This window comes from Aedes albopictus, chromosome 2 (assembly GCF_035046485.1).
Source record: "Aedes albopictus strain Foshan chromosome 2, AalbF5, whole genome shotgun sequence".
Taxonomy (NCBI): Eukaryota; Metazoa; Arthropoda; class Insecta; order Diptera; family Culicidae; genus Aedes; species Aedes albopictus.
This window is the reverse complement of record NC_085137.1, coordinates 349,407,045-349,426,883: the sequence shown is the minus strand read 5'-3', so window position 1 is coordinate 349,426,883 and position 19,839 is coordinate 349,407,045. Positions and strand designations below refer to the sequence as shown.

The window sequence follows — 19,839 nt, the reverse complement described above, 5'->3', positions numbered from 1 at the left end:
AATTTCAGTTTTTGATTTTTCTAATTTTAATTTTTGAACATCCCCACAGTTTTATATTCTTCCTGGAAGCCTATTTGGGGTACGGATTTTTTTAGATGAAAACCTTTTGAGATTTTATGATTATTGTTGAAATACATTTATTTTAATTTTTTTCAAAGGAAATTTTATTTTCCGTGTAATTTTAAGGAAAATAATTTTAGAGTGTTTTCGATTCTCTTAAACTATCAAACAAGGATAGAATGATTTGGGAAAAATTTAAAATATGTTAATTGCAGCAATTCAATACAAAATATACCATGATTTCCGGAACTGGTTCTCAATAATTAGTGAGCATTAATATCTTCAATCAAAGTGCACGTGTATACCTTTCCAACGATACTTGAACGGTCCTGACTACTTGTTTGGTTGCAAAGTTTTAGCTTGCCAAAGTGAGGGTTTCTAATGCGGCATTTTTCAGTTGAAGCAGGTTCCCGGTGGCCACAGTGACCGAATTCGGATTTCTCCGGTGGTTTTCAAAACCAGACATGTGCCCCTTTTGTTATAACCAAAGTCATCCAAAATCGAACAAAGTTTGGGGTCAAAACTAACTTTTTTTTAGAAACTAAAGAAAGGTTAAGAAATCTTTGGAGAAATTTCTGGAAAAAAACTTTTGGTTTTCCTAAAGAATCTATGGTATTACCGTCAAGGCACCATTCACCGTGGATTTAAGAGGATTCGGGGCAAATAAGGGCTGTCATTTGACACCAGTCTTATAAACATTGTTGGTGCCGCTTTTAATTGCCTTCATTATAGGATAAAATTAAAGCAATATCCACAGAAGTAGAAAAAATTTCACAAAATTTGGTGATATAGTACAATTAGTAAAGACTAGTAGGGTCGCCTAATTCCGTGGTAGGTCACCATTCACCGTGTATGAGAAATTTTATTCTACTTTGTTTAAAAATGATCAAAACAACCCAGCCAAGGGAATTTTCTTCGTTTAAGTTCATTTCAAGTAATAACTTGCAAGATTTTATTATAAAAATGAATGTTCAAATTTTCAATTTTTTTCTAGATATATGGGACAATATAGGGCACGGTGAATGGAGACCATGTTTTTTTAGGGTACCCATTTACCGTGCCTTTTTGTTTCAATTAAAAAGTACGAGCAATCGTACTTTCTTGCTAAACTTACTTCGGTAATGCAAAATACATACCTTGGTGGAATGAAAATGTTACTATATTTAGTTTATCGCTTAAATCACCTTAGCGCAGTTTTCGTTTATTCACTATGAATGCAGTGAACGAGCAGAAACCCGCTTCACGTAAACACACTTTAGTGTCAAAATGATACTTTTAAATGTTCCTATTGAGCGTTTTGACATGGTAACAATACATTAGTGTTGTATTGGTGAAATGGAAGGGAAATTGTCATATCATTCAATCATTATATGGAAATAATGAAAAAATATTCGAAGGCACACGGTGAATGGCGCCTTGACGGTATTTCTGAAGGAATCGGTAGATGATTTCTTGAAAGAATTTTCGTATGGAATCCAGAAAAAAATATGTAGGGTAGGAAAACCCATAAAAGCTTTTAGAATTCTAAAGTAATCCATGGTAAGTGTTTTTGAGAACTTTCAAAACAAATCTGTGGAAGGAATTTTTAAACGAACTATTGGCAGGTTTTTCTCGAGGATCCAATGAAAGAATTCATGAAAGATTTCTTAGAGAAATCGCCGAATTACATACATACATACATTACATACATTTATTTGTTCAACATCATTAAGACAAGACATAATCAACAATAGTACGCCACAATACTCGGTTTGTGGCTGCCGCTCTCCATCCTCGGTCGCGCTCAATGCTCGCCAAGTCATGCTCCACCTGGTCCGCCCATCGTGCTCTCTGCGCTCCACGCCTTCTTGTGCCAACCGGATCCGTTGCAAACACCAGCTTTGCAGGGTTGTTGTCCGGCATTCTTGCAACATGCCCTGCCCAACGTATCCTTCCGGCTGTGGCCACCTTCTGGATGCTGGGTTCACCGTAAAGTGCAGCGAGCTCGTGGCTCATTCTTCTCCGCCACACACCGTTCTCCTGCACACCGCCGAAGATCGTTTTTAGCACGCGTCGCTCGAAAACTCCGAGTGCTTGCAGGTCCTCCTCGAGCATGGTCCATGTCTCGTGCCCGTAGAGGATCACCGGTCTTATCAGCGTTTTGTACATGGTGCATTTGGTGCGTGGGTGAATCTTTTTCGACCGCAGTTTCTTCTGGAGCCCGTAGTAGGCCCGACTTCCGCTGATGATGCGCCTCCGAATTTCTCGGCTCACGTTGTTGTCAGCCGTTAGTAAGGATCCGAGGTAGACGAACTCCTCCACCACCTCGAAAGTATCCCCGTCTATCGTAACCAGGGATAGGGTGCGACTCAAAACTCTTTGCGTGCCGCACACTCTGCTACGAGACAGCACAACAAACTAGAAGGAGACGAGTACGCGCAATCGGTTGTGTGTTGCTCGCTTACTTTGCCGCGCGCTGGAGCTCTCACGCTCTGTTGTATGCACTCTCTCGGTGCTTGTCTCCGTGCTTAGCACTTGGCTTGATACTACGCACGATTGGAAAAATTTCGAATCAAACGACCCATCACTTGTCAACCCTTGACAAGCTTAACAACTTTGACGAAAACACAAACTCTTCAACTAATTTATTAATTGATTTTTTCTGTTTGGAGACAAGCGCAGTCCAAGCACCGTGCATTACTCCCTGCGCCGTAGAGCTAGTGCTGCGATTGTCTCTCGCACAATTACGAAAGCTCTCACTCATACGTCTCTTGTCTCTCGGCAAAACGGGAGACGAGCACTTGCGATTGTGTGAAGCACACGCTTTTTTCGCACCGCACGGTGCATGCCGCCAATCCCTGATCGTAACATTACTACCCAGAGGGATCCGGTCGTTTTCGGTTCCGCCTACCAGCATGTACTTTGTTTTTGAGGCATTCACCACCAGTCCGACCTTTGCTGCTTCGCGTTTCAGGCGGGTGTACAGTTCTGCCACCGTTCCAAATGTTCTAGCGATAATGTCCATGTCGTCCGCAAAGCACACAAATTGACCGGATTTTGTGAAAATCGTTCCCCGGCTGTTGAGCCCGGCTCGTCGCATCACACCTTCCAGCGCTTTGTTGAAGAGTAGACATGAGAGTCCGTCACCTTGTCGCAGTCCCCGGCGAGATACGAATGAACTGGATAGTTCACCCGAAACCCTTACGCAGTTTTGCACACCGTCCATCGTTGCTTTAATCAGTCTATCGTATGCCGCTTTGAAGTCGATGAACAGGTGGTGCGTTGGGACCTGGTATTCACGGCATTTCTGGAGGATTTGCCGTACGGTAAAGATCTGGTCCGTTGTCGACCGGCCGTCAATGAAGCCGGCTTGATAACTTCCCACGAACTCATTTGTTTTAGGTGACAGACGACGGAAGATGATCTGGGATAGCACTTTGTAGGCAGCATTCAAAATAGTGATCGCCCTGAAGTTCTCACATTCCAAATGGTCGCCTTTCTTGTGAATGGGGCAGATAACCCCTTCCTTCCACTCCTCCGGTAGCTGTTCGGTTTCCCAGATCCTGACTATCAGCCGATGCAGACAGGTGGCCAACTTTTCTGGGCCCATCTTGATGAGTTCAGCTGCGATACCATCCTTACCAGCTGCTTTGTTGGTTTTGAGCTGGTGAATGGCATCCTTAACTTCCCTCAGCGTGGGAGTTGGTTCATTTCCGTCCTCCGCTGCACTGGCGTCGTCGTTCCTTCCAATGCCGTGGGCTCCCGTGCCTACGTTCTCCACGCCGTAAGGGGCTGATCGAAGTGCTGCTTCCACCTTTCGATCACCTCACGTCCGTCCGTCAAGAGGCCTCCGTCTTTATCCCTGCATATTTCGGCTCGCGGCACGAAGCCGTTGCGGGATGCGTTGAGCTTCTGATAGAACTTCCGTGTTTTTTGGGAACGGCACAGCAGTTGCATTTCTTCACACTCCGCTTCTTCCAGGCGGCGCTTTTTCTCCCGAAAGAGGCGGGTCTGCTGTTTCCGCTTCTGTTTGTAACGTTCTACGTTCTGTCGAGTCTCTTGCTGCAGCATTACCGCCCTCGCTGCGTTCTTCTCCTCCAAAACCGTTCGTTACGTCGATTCCGTTCCACGTACCCGATGGTGCTCTCGGCTGCGTTGTTGATGGCTGCTTTCACTGTACTCCAGCAGTCCTCTAGAGGGGCCTCATCGAGCTCGCCCTCGTCTGGCAACGCGATCTCGAGATTCTGCGCGTATGCTGAGGCGACATCCGGTTGTTTCAGTCGCTCTAGGTTGTACCGTGGCGGTCGCCGGTACCGTACATTGTTGATGACGGAGAGTTTTGGGCGCAGTTTACCATCACCAGATAGTGGTCGGAGTCGATGTTGGCGCCACGATAGGTCCTGACGTCGATAATGTCGGAGAAGTGCCGTCCGTCAATCAGAACGTGGTCGATTTGAGATTCCGTCTGCTGTGGTGATCTCCAGGTGTAACGATAAGGGAGGCTGTGTTACGGTGTTAGGTGCTACGTATGGCCATATTTTTGGAGGCGGCGAAATCAATGAGTCGTAGGCCGTTTTCGTTCGTCTGCTGGTGGGCGCTGAACTTACCAATCGTCGGTCTGAATTCCTCCTCCTGGCCTACCTGAGCGTTCAAATCTCCTATGATGATCTTCACGTCGTGGCTTGGGCAGCGGTCGTACTCACGTTCGAGCTGCGCGTAAAATGCGTCCTTGTCATCATCAGTACTTCCGGAGTGTGGGATGTGCACGTTTATTATGCTGAAGTTGAAGAATCGGCCCTTGATCCTCAACCTGCACATTCTTTCGTCGATCGGCCACCAACCGATCACGCGCCTCTGCATATCACCCATCACGATGAAAGCTGTTCCCAGCTCGCGTGTGTTTCCGCAGCTCTGGTAGATGAAATGATTACCTCTAAACGTTCGCACCATGGATCCTGTCCAACACACCTCCTGCAGCGCTACGATGCCGAACCCGCGGTCCTTCAGTAGATCGGCGAGTATGCGGGTGCTCCCAATGAAGTTGAGAGATCGGCAGTTCCACGTACCGAGTTTCCAATCGCAAGTCCTTTTTGTTCGCTGGGGTCGTTGCCGTTGGTCTCGGTTCGTATTATTCTGTTGCTGATTTTCCGTTACAATGGTTTTTTACGGCTGGCTCGTAGGGCCTGACACCAACCCCCTACTTTCCGGAGGACCATAGTGCACAGTTGAGCTTAGAGTCCTTCCCTGGCACTCGGACGTAGATCAGCCGCCCCTAATATGCGGATCAGACGCTGTTGTGAGCCGCTCCTCCTGGAGAACAGACGCTCAGGTTTGCCGAAGCAAACCCCCCCCCCCTTCCCTGTCAGCCTACGACCAAAGCTCCCACCGGGGTTGGTTACCCGATCTTCCCTAAGGTTGCTCATAGTTTCCGGCCGGTACCGCGTGGCGGTAGGGATAGGAGTTGCTGGGCAGAGGCTAGTGGATCACAATGGGATCTGAATTGCGCAGCATACCCAGCCTTTACCGTGCCAAAATAAATCGCTGAGTTATTCCTGGCAGAACTTCTCTAAAACTTTCTAGAACATTTTCCGAAGAAATTGCTGGAGGAATTTCTAAAGGAAATACGTGGAGGATTTTTAATGACTTCCAGAGATATTCATGAATCCTTCAATACCTTTCTGGAGAAGTCTCTCGAAGAATTATTGATAGAATCACTTAAGGGTTCCTTGAGAAATTCATGGAATTATTTCTAAAGCAATTTATGCAAGATTTCCTAAAATAATCTTTGCGGACATTTCGGAGGAATAGCTTGTGAAATATCTGAATTCCTGTAAAAAACTAAAGAAATTCCGGAAGAATATTTCCGAATGAATCACTGATAGATTTTTTTTAAATAATTCGTGAAGGAATTTCGAGACAGTTTTGTGGGGTTATTCTTGTTTAAGTTTCTGAAGAAAACTTACGATGATTTTTTTTTAAATTCCCAAATATTTATTTTTTAGCGATTTTTGTTGGCATCCCTAGAAGAAACACCAAAGTTAAAAGTTTTTTTTTTTGGCGGTAAGGGCTTGATTTCATAAAAATAATTGATGATGGCTGATGTTCAGAAGGTCGAAACGTTATGGAAAATAACCAACAACCGAAATATATTTGCAAAAGAGTATATTTACCAAAAATTTACATTTCAGAAAAAAGCGTATCGTGGCGAACTCACCTAGGGCGAACAGCCACGGTCATGAAGACAAAAAAAACATTTCAGAATTATTTCAACTCAAAATTTTGCATACATAATTCGGCACCAACATTTCAAAAGGGCGTAACTGCATTTTGAAACAAACCCCTCTTTCACATCTGTGGATCGTATTTCAATGCCGCCATGCAAATCACCACCAGTATAGGAAAGAAGAGCAATTTCTCTGTCTAGTAATGTTTGTGAATTTCGTGGGAAACTTAAAATATGACCCACAGATGTGAAAGAGTGGTTTGTTTCAAAATGCAGTTACGCCCTTTTGAAATGTTGGTGCCGAATTGTGATTTCCTTATACATTAAAAATGAAGAAGTTATAAGTGCGTGCAGTTGAATTTTGACGTCATTCTGTGCTCTAGAATCTGAGACTCAGAGCTCTTAACATGGGCATAAGGCGAAACTGGAAGCATTTCTTCATTTTTTGGTTTTTGATTTTTTTATTAAATAACTAAGCAATATTTTCAAAATCGGTTTTCGTGCACATGTAGAGTATGAATCATGGTATCTTCTGATTTTTTTTTGTGAATTTTTGTTCAAAAATGTTTTTTTTTGCAAAAACGACAAACATTTTCCACCTCAAAAAATCAGAAGATACCTTGATTCATACTCTACATGTGCACGAAACCCGATTTTGAAAATATTGCTTCGTTATTTAATAAAAAATCAAAATCCAAAATATGAGGAAATGCTTCCAGTTTCGCCTTAATATGGATAGATCAACAATTGGTCGCAATGGAAATGGACCCAACAGAAAAAAATGGATAATCAGCCAAAGCGTACCTTATTCTGTCTAGTACTGTAGGTCTGGTTCGTCATTGTAGGTGTACGTTTTTTATGTGAACTGCCCTCGTTAACTTATGCAATGAATTTTCAATTTATAAATCATTATTTGACGAAGACTTCAAGTGTATGAGATTTTCCAGAGTACCTATATGAGACATTTTCAGATCCATTTGAGTTTCAAGACCCACCCTAGTTTCTAAATTCTCGTACACAACACACTTATCCATCTGCTATCATAAATGAACCTCACAGTGCTGCCATAGACTGACTAGATAGATATATCTACACGTTGTAGCATAAGTACTGTCGGCACTATTAACATGCTGCAAAATGCTCTCGGATTGATCGCCGTGACGATACCCAGACAAAGACTTACATACTGGTTGAAACTTAATGAAGACGAACGGCGTCAGTTGAATGTTTACATATGGTGTACTCCTCAGCATCATATATCCTTATCAAGTTTTATAGATGGGCATTGTGCTGTCACTGTATCCAACAAATAAAACCTTCGTCGCAAATCACGTCACAGCCCAATTTTTTTCTCCAGTTTCTTCTCGACTGTAATCGGTTGATTGTTTTGGCCACAAATTGCTCTGGACTTATTCCATTTTTGATGCATCATGATATTTTCAAACCGTGTTAATTGACTCCAATAAGTATTGTAAATAGACGGTTCTTATAGGAATAACAATATTGGACGATAGCTATTACAGCACCCAATCGTTGTCAAGTAGGTATCTACACACCTTCGCTGAAGCAAATCACCTATTCGAAGCACAATCAATTAGCGAAAAAGCGGATACAAAAAACACTTTTCTAATATTTTTTCAGAACACAATCTTCAACACTTGAGCTAAAGTACAGTCCAAAATTAGCGTACAAGAAACTTTTTCATTTCTTGCTACTAAAAATTGCTAGCAGACTGCAAAACATACACACTACACACACGGAATTGCCTCTGCCTCTGCCGGATGACATAAAGATGACAGCAGGTGATGTATCTCCTCTCTACCTACCTATAGGCCCCAAGCATAAGCAAAAAGAAAGTCAGCGAATGAAGTGTTCATGCGCGCGCGTGACTGAAGCTTGGGATCGGTGCTTTCGAGAGCTGCCAACACTGGATGGGAAGCGTGGTGAAGGTATAGCTGGAGCGACAGAAATGTGACTGTGTGGATGGCAGCACACTGTGACCAACACCAAATAACGATAGTCGTATGTTTGCTTTAGGAAGTGCAGACGCCTTGCATGCGTTGAAATGTTAATCGTTTGAATCTGTTTGAATTTGAAATGTTTCAGCCTAGTGTGGCGCGAAGGTAGGCAGGCACGTGGCGGATGGGCATAACATGATTGATGATTATTGCAATTAGTGAATAAGGTCAGTAGTACACAGGGCCAAATATTTGACAAGGAAAGAACTCAAGAAACAACATCAGTTTGACACTAATAAAAATTTGATCGAGTCAAACAAGATGTTTAAGCATTCGTTTCTTTTTGGACAAATATTTGACACTGTGTACTAACAGCTTAAGTCTGATTAAGAATTGCCAATGAGTATGCAACAATTGTTGACTCAAACAAAATTATAAAATCCAAAAAAGACATGGAACCGCGTGGTTGTTTATTTTCACCTTTTACAGAGAATTTGGACCATTGCATTGATAGGCAGCTAGTTCATCAACTTGCAGTAAAATTTGAAATTTGAGATGTATTTTGAGAAACATTTTACGAAAAGTTACACCTAGTTGAACATTTTTTGAAAAGTAAAAATTTTGTCTCTTCCGATCTTTTTGTCTATCCCCTGTTGTAGGATTCAACTTTGCAAATTAACATCATCCGTTTTCGTTTTATGTGTTATTTGTTTGTAAGGTTTTCTTGCATTTTTTTTAACAATCGTGTGTTTCTAAGGTGGTTCAGTAGCATCTTACCTGACCGTTAATGTCCTTCTATATCAAATCTGATTTTTGAACAAGCTTTTGCTAGAAACGAAGCTTTTTAAAATCATTTCCAATGTCGTACCAAGCAATTGTTGTTTAATTCTAGTTAAGTTTTTCTCTTTATTAAGTTTTTTTTTCTTTTTATAGTACGGTTAAGACGGGGTATGCTGCGCAATACAGATCCAATTGTGATCCACTAGTCTCTGCCCAGCAAGTCCTATCCTTACCTCCGTGGGTACCAGCCGGAAACTACGAGCAACCTTAGGGAAGATCGGGTAACCAACCACGGTGGGAAGTTTGGTCGTAGACTGACAGGGAAGGGTAGTTTGCTTCTGCAAACCTGAGCGTCTGTTTTCTAGAAGGAGTGGCAACAGCGTCTGATCCCCATGTTAGGGGCGGCTGATCTACGTCTGAGTGCCAGGGAAGGACTCTTAGCTATACTATGCACTGTGGTCCTCCGGAAAGTAGGGGGTTTGTGCCAGGCCTTACGAGCCAGCCGTAAAAAACTATTGTGACGGAAAATCAGTAACAGAGTAATACGAACCGAGACCAACAGCAACAACCCTAGCGAACAAAAAGGACTTGCGATTGAAAACTCAGTACGTGGAACTGCCGATCTCTCAACTTCATTGGGAGCACCCGCATACTCGCCGATATACTGAAGGACCGCGGGCTCGGCATCGAGTTGTGTTGGACAGGATCAAGGTTGCGACCATTCATTTGCAAAGATTTACATTCATTTGCTATTATCTCAGTTCAGAAGCATGCTATCGAAAATTAATGTATGGATGAATTTAACCTTGTAGTTTTATCTGAAAATTTGCCGAATAACATTGGGGTCGCAAACGTATACCAAATTCGTGAGCGAGCTGTGAAGGCAACTCTCCACGCGATGAATGTAAATTTCATTCACGCTGTGGAAAGTTGCCTTCACAGCTCGCTCACGACTTTGGAATGCGTGTGCGACCCCAATGTTACTTGGCAAACTTTCAGATAAAACTACAAGGTTAAATTCATCCATACATTGTTTTTCGATAGCATGCTTCTGAACTGAGATAATAGCAAATGAATGTAAATCTTTGCAAATGAATGGTTGCAGCCTTGGACAGGATCCATGGTGCGAACGTTTAGAGGTAATTATACCATCTACCAGAGCTGCTACAACACACGCGAGCTGGGAACAGCTTTCATCGTGATGGGTGATATCCATTAGACGCGTGATCGGTTGGTGGCCGATCGAAAAAAGAAAGTGCAGGTTGAGTATCAAGGGTCGATTCTTCAACTTCAGCATAACAAACGTGTACAGCCCACACTCCGGAAGCACTGATGATGACAAGGACGCATTTTACGCGCAGCTCGAACGTGAGTACGACCGCTGCCCAAGCCACGACGTGAAGATCATCATAGGAGATTTGAACGCTCAGGTAGGCCAAGAGGAGGAATTTAGACCGACGATTGGAAAGTTCAGCGCCCACAAGCAGACGAACGAAAACGGCATAAAGCCTGGAACACATAGCGTCCGTTCCGTCGAGGTTTGCGTTTTTTTGACAGTTTTCCCATGGGAAATGTGTCAAACTACTGTCACGCACACGCAAACGTATGCATTGTGTGAGGCACTTAAGACTCATTGGTTTCGCCGCCTCCAAAATATGGTCATACGTAGCACCACAGAGAACAGACATCCAGGCTAGAACAAATTTCATTCAGAAAGTTGTGTAAGGATTTGAATCTTCACTTGAGTAAGGTTGCAGACCAATACACGATGAAAACACTAACGCCGCCAAACACCATATTGCCACAGTCAGTGGTGAATTGAAACATTTCAAGTGGTGGTGAATTAAATTAGTATGAGAGTTTAACCGATTGCAGCGTCACGATGTTGCCACTTGTGTTGCCCATTTCAAATGGCCGTTAAATTCCTTACACAATTTTGCAACTGGACTTGGATGTCTGTTCTCTGTGGTAGCACCTTTTTCCAAAACAGCCTCCCTTATCGTATACACCTGGAAATAACCACAGCAAACAGAATCTTAAATCGGCCCCGTTCTGATTGACGGACAGCACTCCGACATTATCGACTTTAGGACCTATCGTGGCGCCAACATCGATTCCGACCACTACCTAGTGATGGCACAGAGAACAGACATCGAAGTGCAATTCTGAAACTGTGTAAGGAATTTAACGACCATTTGAAATCTTCAACACAAGTGGCAATAGCGTGGCGCTGCAATCGGTTAATTTCCCATACTAATTTAATTCACCAGTTGAAATGTTTCAATTCACCTCTGACTGTGGCAATATGGTGTTTGGTGGCGTTAATGTTGTCATCGTGTATTGGTTTGCAACCTTACTCAAGTAAAGATTGAAATCCTTACACAACTTTCCGAATAAAATTTGTTCTAGCCTAGATGTCTGTTCTCTAAGGTGATGGTCAAATTGTGTCCAAAGCTTTCCGTCATCAACAATGTACGATACCGGCGACCACCACGGTACGATCTCTCTCTCTCTCTCTCTTCTTGGCGTAACGTCCTCATTGGGACAAAGCCTGCTTCTCAGCTTAGTGTTCTATGAGCACTTCCACTGTTATTAACTGAGAGCTTCCTCTGCCAATGACTATTTTGCATGCGTATATCGTGTGGCTGGCACGAAGATACTCTATGCCCAAGGAAGTCAAGGAAATTTCCTTTACGAAAAGATCCTGGACCGACCGGGGATCGAACCCGTCACCCTCAGCATGGTCATGCTGAACACCCGTGCGTTTACCGCCTCGGCTATATGGGCCCACGGTACGATCTAGAGCGAATAAAACGTTCGGATGTTGTCTCAGCATACGCGCAGAATATCGAGACCGCGTTGGCAGACGAGGGCGAGCTCGATGAGGCTCTTCTAGAGGACTGCTGGAGTACAATGAAAGCAGCCATCAAAGACGCAGCCGGGAGCACCATCGGGTACGTGGAACGGAATCGACGGAACGAATGGTTCGACGAAGAATGCAGAACGATTTTGGAGGAGAAGAACGCAGCGCGGGTGGTAATGTTGCAGCAAGGGACCCGACAGAACGTGGAACGTTACAAACAAATATGGAAACAGCAGACCCACCTCTTTCTATATATTTCGTTGTCGTCCAGGTATAAGAATATTATCTAAAATTCATGGCGATTGAGAAAGTAGCTTTAGTCCTAATGGGTCGGCAGAAGAAAGTCACCATTGATTTTCACCTCAGTGTCAGGCCTAATATGTCATCTAAAATCATTTTGGGTACTTAAATGGCAGCTAAAACTCACTTATGAACAATAATTTTGATTCCGCGAAACATTACAAACCAAAACATTTAGATTAGAGTCAGAAAATGCACTACAACTTTGTTATTGTTATACTTATGTTCAAATCAGGTATTCAAATACAACAATCACATCGTTGTATGCTATTTGGAAAAGGATGTTGCAAAAACGTAATTATGATGTTATTTCAATGTATTTCAGTCGATTCAAGTAGTATTCGACAAACATGTTGTTGTGATGTACAACCGATGTTATTCAAACGTAATTTTAATATTCTGGATTTTTTTCCTATCGGGACTGATAGATTACAGTGCCTGCTAAAAAGTTTCATACTAATATTTATTATTATTATTATTAGCTTTATTAGGGAGATTTTCAGCCCGAGGCTGGTTCATCTCCATACTAATATTTGTATATATAGCCGTTTGTTCATGTACAAATTCCAATTAAAACAATATTTATCTAGCGCAGTTCAAACATTCGATGAAGTGATTTAATTTCCTTATTTCTATGTAACAAATACAAGCATATCTTTAGTACAATGATTAAAAATAGCATTCCACAACTTCCAGACGGTGCTGTGACAAGTAGATACCATATTGCATGTTGAAAATTTGTTCAAAATCTCACAAAAATCATAGAGATGACCAAAATCTCCCTTCTTGATATCGATCTGATGAAAAGCGAATGAAAGCATGGAAGGCGGATGTGTTTATTTCACCAAAAATTTTGAATGACACATGAAATTAAGTCATAGTGACCGAACATGGAGATGGTAAATTACAAATGAAATGTAAGGCTTGAATATTATTTCCAGCCATTACTAAATAGCACATAAACAGGTGTCACAATAATAATTATTTGCGGTATTCATTTGATAAATCGTAATTTTTCTGCTGCCAACAAGTTTTTACGATGTCGCTGAGAACATATTCGATACTTAATGTTATGTTATAATAATATATTGAAAAACATCTTTTGTAACATCATGAAGATGTTTTATAAGCCGCCATTGTTTGCGCTTTTTCGGTGATATAAGTGTACGAAAATAAATTTTTCATAGTAAGAATAAAACATACGCGTTTGTATGAAGCATGTATTATATACATTATTATACAAGTTATTATAGCAAGTGGTGTTACTTGGGGAGGTGATCAAAAAGTGGAAGCAGTACCTAAATGGTGTGGAAAACGTAGGCACGAGGGACCACGGCAACGAAGGAAACGACGATGTCAGTGCAGCGGAGGGCGCAAATAAACCAACTCCCACGCTGAGAAAATTGAAGGATGATATTCATCAGCTCAAAACCAACAAAGCAGCTGGTAAGGATGGTATAGCAGCTGAACTCATCAAGAGGGGTCCAGAAAAGTTGGCCACCTGTCTGCACCGTCTGATAGTCAGGATCTGGGAAACCGAACAGCTACCGGAGGAGTGGAAGGAAAGAGTAATCTGCCCCAGTCACAATTAAGGCGACCATTTGGAATGTGAGAACTGAAGGGCGATCACTATTTTAAATGCTGCCTACAAAGTGCTATCCCAGATCATCTTCAGTCGTCTGTCACCTAAAACAAATGAGCTCGTGGAAAGTTATTAAGCCGGCTACATCGGCGGCCGGTCGACAACGGACCAAATCTTCACCGTAAGGCAAATCCTCCAGAAATGCCGTGAATACCAGGTCCCAACGCATCACCTGTTCATCGACTTCAAAGCGGCATACGACAGTATCGACCGCACGGAGCTATGGGATCACGGAGACAAATTTCGTTCGTTTGAAACAAAAATATTCATGTTTATTCGGTTAAAACTAAAATTTAAAACTAAAATATTAATTTTTAAAACTAACTCAATTACATATTGATTTCTACAATACCCATTGTAGACCCCCCGTTCCGCCGTCGAGAACATAAACAAAACTAAGTTCCAGCTGCAGCACCAAACAAGATTTCCTCTTGCAAAAAAGGCAAGTTTCACCAAAAGTTTCCACGAAATCTCATTAATTTCGGGAGCGTATGTTGTCTACATGATGTTGGCATTGAAAGTGCCATGCGGGAAGTGGGTTTTCCTAGAGATGGAAATGATTTTGTAAATTTAATTAGAAAACAAATATTTCCGTAGGGCCGACCTGCCACGAAAAACATTTTTTTTTTTACATTTGTTTCTAACATAACCTGTCAGAAGATGCATGTTTGTTTCAAAAATGGATTGAATTTGCTTCAAATGTGACGTTCGATTTGCTCTAAACAGTTTTATTTTTGTTGCCAGAACAAATTGACAATTTATTTGAGTTAATCTGAAATATTTTGGATTTTACCATGCTTTTTTCTGGACGAAAACGGCTTTCCTGGAAAGCTGACAAGACTGAATAAAGCAACCATGGACGGTGTGCAAAACTGCGTAAGGATTTCGGGTGAACTATCCAGTTCATTCGAATCTCGCCGGGGACTGCGACAAGGTGATGGACACTCATAACTACTCTTCAACATCGCTCTGTAAGGTGTGATGCGACGAGCCGGGCTCAACCGCCGGGGTACGATTTTCACAAAATCCGGACAATTTGTATGCTTTGCGGACCACATGGACATTATCGCCAGAACATTTGGAACGGTGGCAGAGCTGTACACCCGCCTGAAATGCGAAGCAACAAAGGTAGGACTAATGGTGAATGCTCAAAAACAAAGTGTTATTATTGTTTTAATCGCCGCGATTTGATGTGCTTGTAGTTCATCGATTGGTTTTCGGCGAGAAATGATTAAAAACTTATTTGCCAGACTGTCCGGACGTTTCGGTCGATTTTACTGGCCTTCGACCATCTTCTGCGGACTAATCTTCCAGCCGTCTCTTCACTATCAGACGGCCATAATAAAGTAAAGTTATGGCCGTCTGATAGTGAAGAGACGGCTGGAAGATTAGTCCGCAGAAGATGGTCGAACGCCAGTAAAATCGACCGAAACGTCCGGACAGTGTGGCAAATAAGTTTTTAATTATTTCTCGCCGAAAACCAATCGATGAACTACAAGCACATCAAAAACAAAGTATATGCTAGAAGGCGGAACCGAACACGACCGGATCCGTCTGCGCAGTAATGTTACGATAGACGGGGATACCTTCGAGGTGGTGTTGGAATTCGGCGCAGTATCATAACGTCCGAAGCCATTATGTCCCAGGACTTTATATAGGGCATAATATTCTATTTAGTATTTTTTGGAGATTATTATTTTTTTAATCCACCGTCGGTACCATGGTGGAATTAGGCAATATTCGTGTGTAAAATGACTTCATTAAAAATAGACGAAAGAAATTTCGTTTTTATGCAAACGTTTTTGTTTTTTCACAATTTTTTTTCTTATATCTACACCTTGGATTGGAACTTTGCATGTTTTTTCTGTGATATTGTGTATTGGTGTAAATCATGTAGATGTGTTGAAGTGAGTGAAATTGTTTTAGAATATTTAAACGCCAACGTTGGGAGTGACATAGCTAAGAAATTTTGTCACTCCATGGGCCTTTTTGCTTCCGGGATGGGGCACAGGCATTTACACTGTGTCCTGGCTAACAAGCCTAGGCTTAACCACCATTGATCGGTCTCTGAAACGATAAGAAACACGTTATGTGGATGGGAAAGGAGAGTAGGGAAGGGATGACTATTTATCGAAATGCCAGCGACTCACCGACGCTCTCGAAAATAGAAAGGAAATGGGATTTTGGCATGGGAATGGTCACGAATTCAGTATGATTAGGCTAAGTCATATATTTATAACTTGATATGTTAAAAACGGTTGCTTTAATTCATTGATACTATAGAAGCGTTTAGAGTAGTTTGAAGTAGATATTGTTACCTATTTAATAAAGATTGATTACATTGATAGTGCCGAGATGAACTAGCCCTGGGTTAAAAATCTCGTTAATAAAGATAAAAAAAATATTAATGGTGAAGCTCATGTAATGTAATCAATGCAATATTTTTTTTTTTCAAAGAAATCCACAAATTTTTGCGTTGAGTAATTAATAAAATATATAAAGGAACGGACTCACCAAATTTTCCAATTCTCAGGTCCTTTCTATTGCATATCATGTTGAAAATGTCGTGCTTTATCCTCTTCTGGATCAAATGAGATGAACGACTACCAAATAATATGTTTCTATAAAATGCACACACTATTGTATTGATGATCACGAGTGACACTTTTCAAATTTTGTTTGGATGCTAACGACCAAATGACTTATGACTTTCCAGTAGCAGAATCCGGTCGCGACAGGCTTATCACCGTTTTCAGATAGGATCTCAAGTTTTGTACTATACCATAATGGTTCACAAAATATATCTCAGACAACTTCGGAATCTTCACTTTATGTTCACAATCGTGCACTGGTCTTCAAGAGAGTAGCGCCACTAGCTAAATCAAATTTCTGCCAGCTAAACAAAGCAAAGGAAACACTCGAGAGCAATACCTCTGCAACTCACGACCATTCGCAACCACGGCCCGTTCACTTGTCCAGTGGTCAGTGGATATCGATAAAAATTAAAATTTTCCCTCGTATGGCTTCAATGCAATCTTCCATTAGTTTTCACTTGTCAGGCACTTATAATATAATCACAAGTAACAAAAACAGAAACATACAAAAAAAACCCAAATTAATCCACCTAGTGGTGATAGTGCCATTCTCGTCGTATATGTTCTCACGATCTTTCCGTCGATGTATGTCAAAGTGTTCCTGATATTTTTAAGAAAAGCAAGCATTTTATCAAATCCATCATTGAATTGACTTATAACTTATTGATGGTACATAGTCCGACGTTATGTTAAACGCAGAGCTGAATAATATCAGAAGTCTCGGTTGACTGCTTAAGCACCTTCACTAACACCGGAGGCTGACCAATATCAAGACGATACTGACAAGCTAAGGTATAACTTTTTACACAATCACAGATCACTTTGCGGTTTTCGACAAAATTTTTTTCTGCACATTTTAGGTTATATTTTATTGACCGTTGAAAACACGAACGTAAGTAGTAAAGAAGAAGGTATCAAAAAAGCTGCTATCTGATGTACTGTCAAACCCCGAGTATTCATCACTCTTTAACCTTCCGTAACTTGCGCGGTTGACTACCTGACTAATGCTGAGTACAAAAAGCGAGATTTTTTCAACGTGTTGTACAAAATACAACAGCACGATCGCTCGTGGGTTAATACGACACTTTTTAATTCGTACTCCGCTCATTCGACATTTGTCGAATTAAAAAATGATCAAATGTAACAGTGTAGCACACTGTAAATACGAATGATCCGATATTGTGATGGTTCTCACACCCGACGCGGCTACTTTCGGAAGCTCAAATTTGGTGCTTTCCGACACCTGATCCGTTTGGTGATCAACCGCAGTGAACTTCGGAAGCCAACAATCGTAAAATGCACAAGCTATCAATTCGTACCATCACAATATCTGTAAAATTTGTGTTCAAAAACAAATCCAACAATCTAAACGAAACTAAAATAGAGTTAGTTCATCGAATTTAAAGTTTACCCAGGTAATTTGACTGCAATCATTGTCGAATTAGCGTGGTTTTATGGTACCACACGCATGGGGTTGGTTTAATTTCACATTTTACCACTTTCGGTTCACATTTGACCACTTACCGATTGTCTCTGATATGGCCTTGGACTAGTTTCATGTAAATTGTTAATCAGTTTTCCTAAAAAGTCGCAAATTGGCGTAATTCATCCATGGGTTTCGTTAATTTGTGCATTTCGTCAGTTCCGGTGAGGCACTCGAAACTGGTTCCGGAACACTACCGGTAAATGTGGCCTGGACTATTTTCTTGCTGGCCGTTCTTTGCGTTATCGAAGAAGCCGTTATTTTATGTGCAGCGTGTATGCGTTTGGTTCCGAACTACATTTCACCACTTCCGTCGGGGCACCTGGAACCGGTTTTGGCACGCTATTGGTTTTCCAAAGTATGGTCTATGATTTTTTTTCTTGTTAACCGTTAATCAGGTTACCTAAAAAGTCATTTAATGTGTCGAATTTATGGGTTTGGTTCTCCTTTACATTTGACCACTTCCGTTGGGGCAACCGTAATCGGTTGTGGAACACTACCGGTTGTCTCCAATATGTCCGGAAACTTTTCATCAAGATACCAAAAAATCCGCGATTTGATGCGTCGCATGCATGGGTTTGATTCACTTTTATATTTGGCTATTTCCGGCGGGACACCCGAATCCGGTTCCGGATCACTACCGATTCAGATATGTTCTGAGAATATTTTCCTGCTTATTGTTCATCAGGATATCAAAAAAGCCACTATTTGATATGTCGCGTGCATGGGTTTGGGTTTTATACTTGGCCACCTCCGGCGGGGCATCTGGAACCGGTTCTGATATGGTCTGAGAATGCTTTCCTGCTTTCTGTTCATCAGATTATCAAAAAGGTGCGGTTTGATATGTCGCACGTATGGGTTTAGATAAATTTTATATTTGGCCACTTCCAACGGGACACCCGGAATCGTTTCTGGAACAAAACCGGTTCAGATATGGTCTGAGAATGTTTTCCTGCTTACTGCTCATAAGGATATAAAAAAGCCACTATTTGATATGTCGCATGCATGGTTTTGGTTAACTTTTATACTTGGCCACCTCCGGCAGGACATCTGGAACCGGTTCCGGAACACTACCGGTTCTGATATGGTCTGAGAATGCTTTCCTGCTTTCTGTTCATCAGATTATCAAAAAGGTGCGGTTTGATATGTCGCACGTATGGTTTTAGATCAATTTTATATTTGGCCACTTCCGACGGGACACCCGGAACCGTTTCCGAAACACAACCGGTTCCGATATGGTCTGAGAATATTTTCCTGCTAACTGTTAATCAGGATTTCAAAAAAGCTACTATTTGATATGTCGCATGCATGGGTTTGGTTAAATATTATACTTGGCCACCTCCGGCGGGACATTTGGTACCGGTTCCGGAACACTACCGGTTCCGATATGGTCTGAGAATATTTTCCTGCTTACTGTTCATCACGTTATCGAAAAAGCCGCGGTTTGATATGCCGCATGCATGGGTTTAGTTCACTTTTATGTTTGGCGACTTCCGGCGGGACACCCGGAACCGGTTCCGGAACACAACCGGTTCAGATATGGTCTCAGACTGTTTTTCTGCTTACCATTTATCAAGTTATCAAAAATGCCGTAGTTTGATGTGCCGCATGGATAGGTTTGTAGCGTTTTCATATCTGGCCTCTTCCTGGGGTACCGGTCCGGAACACCTAAATGGCCATAACTCCGGAACGGCTGGACCGATCCGAACCATTTTCAATAGGAAACAATGGGACCAGATTCTGCGTCGAATGAACCATCGGTCATTAAAATCGGTTGAGGTTTAGTTCAAAAAAGTGATGTGAGTTTATTTTGACCACACACATACACACATACATACACACACACATACACACACAGACATCACCTCAACTCGTTGAGCTGAGTTGATTGGTATATGTGACTCGACCCTCCGGGCCTCCTATCAAAAAGTCATTTTTGGAGTGAACATATAGCCTT

General features: G+C 41.9%; 1 protein-coding gene across 2 annotated transcripts in view; it reads right to left on the bottom strand.

The window, feature by feature from the left end:
* The window catches only part of LOC109424173 (solute carrier family 35 member F5), a 56,607-nt gene extending 48,501 nt beyond the window's left edge, over window positions 1-8,106 (bottom strand). The window contains exon 1 of one of the 2 annotated variants that reach the window (XM_019699263.3): window positions 7,819-8,106. The gene's annotated coding sequence lies outside the window, so the exon portion shown is untranslated. The other variant, XM_019699266.3, reaches the window with a different exon arrangement.
* Window positions 8,107-19,839: the final 11,733 nt, after the last annotated feature.